Source organism: Cibotium barometz, chromosome 5, assembly GCF_041138505.1.
Source record: "Cibotium barometz isolate CiBa-2024 chromosome 5, ASM4113850v1, whole genome shotgun sequence".
Taxonomy (NCBI): Eukaryota; Viridiplantae; Streptophyta; class Polypodiopsida; order Cyatheales; family Cibotiaceae; genus Cibotium; species Cibotium barometz.
The window spans coordinates 10,313,201-10,323,899 of NC_141050.1; the positions used below are offsets into that span (position 1 = coordinate 10,313,201).

At 44.1% G+C, this 10,699-nt stretch overlaps 1 non-coding gene and 1 pseudogene across 2 annotated transcripts in view; both read left to right on the forward strand.

Moving 5' to 3' along the window:
• Positions 1-5,729, forward strand: part of LOC147638040 (callose synthase 12 pseudogene) — a 6,957-nt pseudogene extending 1,228 nt beyond the window's left edge. The window contains exons 2-3 of the transcript XR_015265766.1: positions 1-5,049; positions 5,170-5,729. The exon at positions 1-5,049 is cut by the window's left edge and continues 297 nt beyond it. The product of XR_015265766.1 is annotated as a callose synthase 12 pseudogene (transcript). The remainder of the gene's footprint in view (positions 5,050-5,169) is intronic.
• Positions 2,695-2,777, forward strand: LOC147638041 (small nucleolar RNA J33). Its single transcript, XR_015265973.1, has one exon. It is a non-coding gene; the product is annotated as a small nucleolar RNA J33 (small nucleolar RNA).
• Positions 5,730-10,699: the final 4,970 nt, after the last annotated feature.

Below are 10,699 nucleotides of genomic sequence, written 5' to 3' on the forward strand. Positions count from 1 at the left end.
ACCAAATGCGCATGCAACCCCCTCCCAAAAACATGGACAGGCTCCACCGCAGCGTCGTGCGGCTTCTGCGTAAGAAACTGCTCAAGAACTACCAGAAATGGTGCTCTTTTTTCAACAGGAAGACCAGCCTCTGGCTCCCCAAAAACCCTAAAACCATTGATGACCGCAGAGAACTTTTCTATTCTTGCCTTTACCTCCTCATATGGGGCGAAGCGGCCAACCTTCGCTTCATGCCCGAGTGCCTCTGCTTCATATTCCACAACATGGCTATGGAGCTGAACAAAATCATTGAAGGCTACAGAGATGCTGAGACAGGGCAGGGGCATGTTCCATTTTCCTATGGTTGGAATGGCTATTTGACCAAGGTCATCGAGCCAATCTACAAGGCTGTAAAAGGAGAAGCAGAAGCTGCAAATGATGGCAAAGCTCCCCACTCCGCTTGGCGGAACTACGATGACATGAATGAGTACTTCTGGTCTAAGCGTTGCTTCACACAGCTTTCATGGCCCCTGAAGCAGTCTTCAAACTACCTGGTAACCCCAAAAAAGGGCAATTGGAGGGGGGCTCTGCTTCCTGGGCAGCAGAAAGTGGGGAAGACAGGCTTTGTAGAACAGCGCTCCTTCTGGAACGTTTTTCGCAGCTTTGATCATCTATGGATTGGGCTCATTCTAATGCTGCAGGCCATGATTATCCTTGCATTCAATGGAGATGGAATTCCATGGAATGTGTTGTATGACAGAGATGTTCAAGGGGAATTGCTGAGTATCTTCATCACCTGGTCAGGTTTGCGTTTAGTTCAGGCAGTCTTGGATGCAGGGATGCAGTACAGCTTGATATCTAGAGAGACGAAGCTTGTCGGTGTCCGGATGCTCCTCAAGCTAATAGTAGCCTCAGGCTGGACAATCATTTTCTCCATCTTGCTATCTCGGATTTGGAAGCAAAGAGCAGCTGACAGAAGATGGTCAGAAGAAGCAAATATGAGACTCTTTCAGTTCTTGGAAACTGCATCAGTGTTCATCTTGCCCGAGGTCCTTGCAATTACACTTTTCCTGCTTCCTTGGATCAGAAACTTTGTGGAGAAAACAGAATGGGGCATCTTTCATGCCTTCACCTGGTGGTTCCAGACAAGGCTGTTTGTCGCTCGCGGCCTGCGTGAAGGGGTCACTGACAATCTGAGATACACAGCCTTCTGGTTCGCGGTCTTCTTAGCCAAATTCTCCTTTAGCTATTTCTTGCAGGTGAAGCCCTTGGTAGAGCCAACACGGGAGCTTCTTCGATTCAATGCTGTGACTTTCGAATGGCACGAGTTCTTCAAAAACCACAACAGGTTTGTCGTGGTGCTGCTCTGGGCACCAGTTGTTTTGATCTACACAATGGATTTACAGATTTGGTACTCTATCTTCTCATCTCTAGTTGGAGCGTTGGTTGGACTCTCCTCTCACATAGGTGAAATCCGCAATGTGGAACAGTTCAAGTTGAGATTTCCATTCTTTGCAAGTGCAATGGCTTTCAATTTGATGCCAGAGGAAGGCCTTCTTGGGGAAGAGGCCTTGTCCCACCATCGTCTTGTTGCCCTGTTTAGAGACATGGTGAGGAGGGTGAAGCTCAGATATGGGCTTGTTAAAGCTTATAAAAAATTTGAGAGCAGCACATTGGAGTCTCAGAAGTTTGCATACTTGTGGAATGAGATTATCTCTTATTTCAGACAGGAGGATCTGGTGAGTGATCATGAAGTAGAGCTGTTGGAGATCCCGGGGGTTACTCGGAATGTGAATGTCATGCAGTGGCCCTCCATGTTGCTCACCAATGAAGTTCTTATTGCTTTGGGTTTCACACACAGTTGGCAAGACATAGATGATAGGAAGCTGTGGGCAAAGATATCCAAGAATGAATATAGGAGGTGTGCTGTACTGGAATGCTATGATAGTGTGAAACACTTACTGATAAGGATCCTTAAAGATGATAGCAAGGAGCAGAGCATTGTAAAGCATGTTTTCAAGGAGATCGAAAGAGACCTTGAGCTTGGCACCTTCTGTCTGAACTACAGGGTGAGTGAACTGGCAGAGGTCCATTCATGCGTGGTGGCATTGGTGGAAATTTTACTGAAGAAGCCAGCTTTGAAAGAAATGGTGGGTGCTCTGCAGAACTTGTATGATGTGGTGATCAGAGACTTTCCCACACAGAAACGCTGTGCTGAGTCACTAAGGGGGGCTGGTTTGGCTACAGATTACAATGAGCTCTTGTTTGTGAAGGCTGTGGAGCTGCCTAATCCAGATGATGAGGCATTTTTTCGCAGGTTGAGGAGGCTGAACACTACCCTCAGCACCCGAGAGGCCATGAACAATGTTCCAAAAAATCTGGATGCCAGGAGACGCATTTCTTTCTTCAGCAACTCTCTCTTCATGGATATGCCTCATGCTCCCTCAGTAGAGAAAATGCTTGCTTTCAGTGTGCTTACACCTTACTATGATGAGGATGTTTTGTACACCAAAGAGCAGTTAAGAAACCCAAACGAGGATGGAGTGACAATCCTCTTCTACCTCCAGAGCATTTACCCAGATGAATGGAAAAATTTTCTTCAGCGGATGAGCTTGCAAAACAGTGACAACCCTGAGGGTGAGCTTTGGGATGACAAAGAGCAGGCAAGACAGCTGAGAATGTGGGCTTCGTACCGAGGTCAAACACTTGCTCGAACCGTCAGGGGGATGATGTACTACCAACATGCTCTTGAGACGCTTGCACACCTTGATGTGGTATCAGAAGCTGAGCTCAAACAGGGTGCAGCCACTGCAAGAATGGAGAACCTAAGCAGCAGCCAGATGTCCTTTGATTTTTCTAACGGTCGGGGTAGTATGAGCAGCTTGAGGGCCATGAGTGCTACGCATGGAACATCACCGGAGAAATCCACAGCTGGACTGAAGTTCACATATGTTGTTGCATGCCAGATCTATGGAGCTCAGAAAGCCAAGAAGGATGTAAGAGCAGATGACATTTTGTTCCTGATGAAGAGCCACCCGGCCATGAGGGTAGCATATGTTGATGAAGTGGGGACAGGTGAAGATAAGAAATACTACTCCGTCTTGGTCAAATATGATACAGTTCTGGAGGAAGAGGTGGAGATATATCGAATCCAACTTCCTGGTCCTCTCAAGCTTGGAGAAGGCAAACCTGAGAATCAAAACCATGCCTTGATCTTCACTAGAGGGGATGCAGTGCAAACCATTGATATGAACCAGGACAACTACTTTGAGGAGGCTCTTAAAGTGAGGAATTTGCTTCAGGAGTTCACCAAACATTATGGGTTGAGAAGGCCACAGATATTAGGGGTCCGAGAGCACGTCTTAACTGGCTCGGTCTCTTCCCTAGCTTGGTTTATGTCTGCTCAGGAAACAAGTTTCGTTACTCTGGGTCAGCGGGTGCTGGCATACCCTTTGAAGATCAGAATGCATTATGGGCACCCAGATGTGTTTGACAGGCTATGGTTCTTGACAAGGGGAGGCATTAGCAAGGCCTCCAGAGTGATTAATATCAGTGAGGATATCTTTGCAGGATTCAACTGTACTCTTAGAGGAGGAAATGTCACTCATCATGAATACATCCAAGTGGGGAAAGGCCGGGATGTGGGGTTGAATCAAATAGCCCTTTTTGAAGCCAAGGTCTCCAGTGGCAATGGTGAACAGATGGTGAGCAGGGATGTTTACCGTCTCGGACACCGCCTTGATTTCTTCCGGATGCTCTCCTTCTACCACACAACAGTGGGGTTCTACATCAACAACATGATTGTTGTCTTAACAGTGTATGCTTTCTTGTGGGGCCGTGTGTACCTTTCTCTCAGTGGAATAGAGGATATGATTGAAGGAAGTCTCACTAACAAGGCACTCACAGCCTCACTCAACCAGCAATTTCTAGTGCAACTTGGGTGGTTCACTGCATTGCCAATGCTTGTTGAGAACTGTCTGGAGCTTGGCTTCAGCAGAGCAGTGTGGGATTTTCTAACCATGCAGCTAGAGCTATGTTCAGTGTTCTTCACCTTCTCATTGGGCACTAAATGTCATTACTTTGGTAGGACTCTACTGCATGGAGGGGCAAAATACCGTGCTACTGGTCGTGGGTTTGTGGTGAGGCATGAGAAATTTGCCGAGAATTACAGGCTCTATGCCAGGAGCCATTTTGTGAAAGGAGTCGAGCTGATAATATTGTTGATCATCTATGAGGTATATGGAGGTACTGCTTCAAGCACCACCGTATACATCCTGTTAACATTCTCAAGCTGGTTTTTGGCTCTCACATGGATCATGGCACCATTTCTGTTCAACCCCACAGGGTTTGATTGGTTACAGACAGTCTATGACTTTGAAGACTTCCAAAACTGGTTGTGGTATAAAGGGGGAGTGTTGGTAAGGGCAAACCAGAGCTGGGAGGTGTGGTGGAATGAGGAACAAGATCACCTGAGGACAGGGGATTTTTGGGGAAGAGTGTTGGAAGTAGTTCTCAGCTTGCGGTTTTTCCTTATCCAATATGGCCTGGTCTACAGGATGCACATTGCTGACAACAACAAGAGTGTCCTTGTGTACTTTGTATCATGGATCTATATCATATGTGCCATGGTGCTGTACCTGATATTAGCCTATGCCGGAGAGAAGTATTCAGCAAAGAATCATCTCTATTACAGAGCAATTCAGTCTTTGGTAGCAGTTTTCATAGCCTTGGTCATTGTGCTGCTGGTGGAGTTGACTAAGTTTCGGTTCACGGACCTCCTCCTTAGCTTGCTAGCTTTCATACCGACTGGATGGGGGCTGCTTTGCATCAGTTTGGTCCTGAAACCTTTCCTGGTGAACACAAATTTGTGGCCTGTTGTTGTTGCAGTTGCTCAGCTATACGAGCTAGCTATTGGAGTACTGGTGATGATTCCTCTTGCAATACTCTCATGGCTGCCCGGATTCCAAGCAATGCAGACCCGTTTGCTTTTCAATCAAGCTTTCAGCCGAGGTCTTCAAATATCAAGAATTCTAGCAGGGAAAAAGCCAAATCGAGACTTCTAGAGCCAAGGTGTGGTGTTACTAACCTGAATTTGAGCCTGTTGAGGTTTTTTTTTCCCCCATAGCTTATGCTGAAGATCTCTAAGATGTGTTTGATGTTCACAAGTAGCACATGATCTTTCTCGTGCAGGTGGCATTGGGTGAGCCTGTGTCACGCCGCAGTCAGCTGACCCTTGTTGCCTACCACATTATCCATTATTCAAGTTGATTGCATTGGAGGATCAGTGGCATGCATATGGCAGGCCCTTACTGTTCTAGTGCCCACTGTACAAGAGTGGTGTCACGAGGGCTTGGTGTATCTCAAATTCACTGCAAATTGCATGGGAAATTAGAGCATTAGTTACATAAGACCTGGCCGGGGAGCACATCTGACCGTAGGGGGCGGCTGCTCATTGAGCTCTGTCCATAGCCTGCTGTGTAAAGCTTCCATGGTCTTCATGTAGGTGTGTTCGTTTGTGCACCTTGCTAGTGCCATGTATTTTCACATTGGGTGGTCGACACACGGCCACAGGTGTTACTTCCTGCTGCACAAGCTCATGGCTTCCTCGCCACTGTGCGTGTATAATGTCTTAGCCTAATCCACATTCAAAAATCCCCTTTTCTTGGGGCTACTTTGACCTTTGCCCACAACAGGGCTCACTTTTCCCTTCTTATGCCCATATGTTCCTATTAAATGCTTCTCTTGCTGCATCTAAGGAATTTTTTTTTGCTATATCAGCATCATGTATGGATGGTTCCTATGCTTGCCCCATAAGATTTAAACAAATGTGATAACACTCACATGCCATGGCCTTTGTACAACAACCAATCCACATTTAGCATACATATTGATCATGGTGCTTCAATATTAAGGTTTCTTTCTAACCTTTGGCTCTTATGTTGCCACAAGCCTTTGACGGTGCAAACAAGTGTGATAATAACTAGAGAGTTGTTGAAAAGAATAAAATAAACTTGAAATATTGTATTTTAGATGGAAAAAGGTATCTACATTGGAGATAATATTTAGATAGAAAACGGTATTTACATTCCTTTCGGGCTTCATGTGTTTTGGCACTATAGTAACTGTTAGATATCCGTAACGCCGCTACGGGCATTACCACAAGAGGGGACGGCCTCTGGCTCACCACCCAGCCATAGAGGAAGAATGAGGATTGCCCCTCATCCCCCAGGCTATATAGTGTGTGGCCTGCCGTCCACACTAGCTTGGTCGCCCATGACTCCGCATGGGCGTCCTCTCCCACTGGACCCCGGACATGGCCATCCGGTCTGCCGCCGTCGGTCACAGGCATTACAGCCTACGTGACATTACCCCCCCCTTAAGAAGAGTTTTCGTCCTCGAAAAAAAACTGGGAAAACCTTTTGGAAATTGCACTACGGCGTTCCCAGGTTGCCACCTCCTCATCCCTATCTGTCCATTTAACAAGTACTTCCTGGTACACTTTATGTCGAGTTTGTCTGTCACGATATCCTAGAATCTTTTCAGGTTCATGTGGTATCTTTGGTGGCTCTATCAAGTCCACCAAAATCTCTGGAGAAACTGCGTTCTCTAACCCGTGAACTGATTTCTTCAGTTTACTGACATGGAAGACAGGATGGACTTGAGAACTCTCCGGTAACTCAAGTTTATATGCTACGTCCCCAATCTTCTTAAGGATTTTAAAAGGACCACAATATCTCGGAGAAAGTTTATCACACTTTCCCGTTTTCATGGTTTCTGACTGCGCAGGAACCTTGAGGAATACAAAGTCACCTTCTGCAAAGGTCACCTTTCTTCGTCCTTTATTCGCATAAGTTTTAGCGCGATCCTGAGCACTACGAATGCTCTCACGTGCGGCTCTGAGCATATCATTCATATGTTCAAGGAAATCCTTGTTGACAGATTGAATCTTCTCCTTTCTAGGCCTACAGCCATCGGAGATCTCGGCTGGAATCCATACATTAACATGAATGGTGTAAATCCAGTTGCTGAGTGTTTGGAGCTGTTATAGGCAAACTCCAATAAGGGCAAGTACTCTTCCCAATTAGATTGCTTCTTACTAACATAAGAACGCAACATATCCTCTAGAATTTGGTTAACTCTTTCAGTTTGACCATCAGACTCCGGATGATCTGCCGTACTCATACTCAGAGTAGTATCCAACTTTTTGAAGACTTCCCTCCAAAAATGACTGTTGAATTTTCTATCTCTATCTGACACTATATCTGCGCGGGCAAGCCATATAGCTTGTAGAGATGTTCAATAAAGAGTTTTGCCAACTCTGGCATTTTTATAGTTTTCTCGTGGTAATAAACTTTGCCAGTTTAGTTAACCTGTCCACTACCACCCACACCGAGTCATTCCCTCGACTCGTCTTGGTGGGTAAACCAGTAATGAAATCCATGGAAATGCTTTCCCATTTTCCTTGAGGAATCTCCAGCGGATGGAGTAGTCCTCCAACTTTAAGACGTTCATGTTTATTGACCTGGCACTTACTGCATTTCAGCACATAAGTCTGGACATTCTTAAACAAACTAGGCCAATAAAACTGTCTTTTTACTAGTGCATAGGTCTTCTGAATCCCAGGATGACCCGCACTTGGACTATCATGACTTTCTTTAAGAATTTGGGCCCGAAAGTCACCAATAGTTGGTACACATACTCTACCCTTGTAAAGTAAGTACCCGTCGTCAATGGAGTAATTAGCATATTTCTCCCACGTGTCCGGTCGAGCTCGAACGCCGCTACGGGCAATCCTTCGTGCCATTACAGGATAAAGAGTTTTCGTTCTCGAAAACAAACTGGGAAAGTTATTGGTAAGCAAATGTCTAGTAGTACTCACGCAAGCCGTGATTTGGTATTTCAACCAAAATCCCAAGGCAAATTTCATGCCTTGATTTTGCATCATGTCATTAGCACAGAAGCTAATGTACTGGAGAGCACTCTAGTAGCGCAAGTTCTCAGACTATGCTACTAGATATTTGTAGACTACGCTACCATGTTGCATCACCAACTTGTTAAAACTTCTCCTTGGAAAGCTCTACGGCCATGGGAGAAATAAACTAGAGCCAATCTAATCATGCATCACAAGGATTAGTTCCAAAGTTGAGAGATACTTTCTCTCTTAGAGTAACATCTTTGCACAAGCATATGCTCTAGAATCTTGTTGAGTTTCTAACTACCATCAATCTACGGATGGTTAAACTCCACTCTAACTCAGAGCAAATGTAACTTTTGAAGATTTCCCTTCAAATATAACAATCAAACTTCCTATCTCTTATGCCATACTATATATGCGGGCAGACCATATAGTATGTGGAGATGTTTGATAAAGATTCTTGCACCACTACGGGTGTCTGGAGTTACATCCAATCACTTACAACTCTTTGTTGCTATTACCAGACACATCCCTTCAAGTATTGTCTGGACTCACACAACTATTCGAGTTTATGTGATATTTGAGGATATCCCTCCTTTCCCTCAAGAAAGGTTTTTGTCCTCAAAAACTCTACTCTCAAGCGGACTACGCGCTAGTGTCATAGGTCCAAGAACAAATCTAGACCGTGTTTAATATCATATGTTATATTCTTGAGTCTTCCAAGAAACTTTTAAACATCTTGCAATGAAGATGTGGTATAGTGTCTACGCACATATGGTGGTACTATTGATAAACTGCTTTGCAACAGATCAGTGGTTTCACACTTGTAACAAAGTGCTTCATTGTTGCATATTATTACCCTTCATAAGCGGTTACACACTTATGAATCATTTGGGTGGGTTGTACCATCTATCAAGAAGAATTCCAAACTACTAATAACCACATTATCAATCCACAGATAATGACTGAGCTTGCTGCTGCGAAGCAGGTTGCTAGATAATTGATGGTAATTACACAAGCCCAATGTCTCATTACATCATAAATGCAAACATCACAGTACTTCGTGATGATGAACTTAGGAATATCATCCTATCCCTGTTTGGTGTTGGTATGAAGTATAACTATAAGAACATTATTTGCTGCCTCCTCATTATAGCGGCAAAGCTACCTACCCATCACAGGTGGCAATCTCTACCAAGCTATAACCAATGACAAGCAAATAAACGAGTACTCTTGTAAGAACTTCATAACCATATCTCGCACCAAACTCATAATCACTACGGATTAAATGCCAGGGCTTGCAAAATTGAATGTTATCTGATAGGTAGAGGGGATCATCAAACTACGGATGACCTCGACAACTCACTAGGACTAGTGATGTGTAACTTTTAAGTTACTCCATTCTCCTTGCTTATTCCATACCATCGAACAAATCGGTCCCTCGATTTGAGCAACGTCAACATATTTATGAGTACCTCGATACTCATGGATTGTGGTTCGGTAATTTAAAATGTTGATCTAGAGTATCTTTCACTCGAGGATTTTAATTTTATTAGCAGCTATGTATTAGTAGTGAGTAACTACGTACCCACTATCATCACACTAGTAGCTCCATACTAGTCTGTGAGTAACTCCGTACCCAATGGCGTACCTCCCCCAAGTGGGAGTACCATATACAACCATCTATAACAAGATGCTTAAGTCACTTGCTGCTAAGAAGTGACTACACAAATTGACCCCTCCATTGCACATTGCAGTACAATTTCTGGTATTACAACACGAATTTTTGGACGTCCTTATCATAGAGGTCAACTTAAAAACTAGTGCATAGGTCTTGTGGAGTCTCGGCTGACCTAATTACACCACTGGTGACTTCCTACAAAAAATGTGGCGCCGAAGTCACCACCTATGTACTTTAACTCCATAAAGTACATGGTCTTCATCTATGGAAAGTTGTAAAACATTCCTGCGATGGATTTTTATCACCCTAAAATTATTGTGCACTCTTTTAGTGTGAAGAGCTTTTTTCCTGGGTACCATGGTTCATCTGTTGCTAAATTCTCCGATTTAACAAAAGATATGTCTGCCTCCGAACACTCCAGTTCAGCCCCAGACTTTGAGTTTACTTCTTAACACTTCGGTTAAGTCAAAACTCACCAGATACAGTAGGATTTACCACTAAGCTCTCCGGCTTAGCCTCCTATCCTAACTCAGCCCGAGTTTATGTACACTTCATATGTCGGATCTGATACTAACAACAACCAGGCTCGTCTGGAGTGAGATACTACTCACTATTGCCATGTAAAATCTTATTAAATCCTAGAAATGCTCCACTCATTTCCCAGGGGTCATACGACTTATAGGGTTTACACGCACATGAACTTTGTAAGCAAAATAGCCTATCATGCAATATTACAATTGCTTATGTAGGAAAGTAATATATTTTCCAAATTCATATGGTAGCAACTAAAATGTGATCACAATTGCACACTTATGTTGAACATAGGCAAGACTACGCTTGCAAAATGCTATAGGGCGTCCCCCATGTATGAAACTGTCCAACCAAACTAGTCTTACTGCTAACCTCTAGATTTAGATCACTCCGGAACTAAATCACTCTGTTAGCACTAGTACACCATCATGGTCTTGCTACCTAGAGCTTCTCCGAACTCTGTAAAACTGGGTTTTATCCCAACTTATGGCTATATTTGGTAATTTTCAAAGCTCAAATTTTATCTTGCACACTTTATCACTACAGACAAGTGTACATACAGACCTACCAAAGAGTCAAGTTACATGCACAAG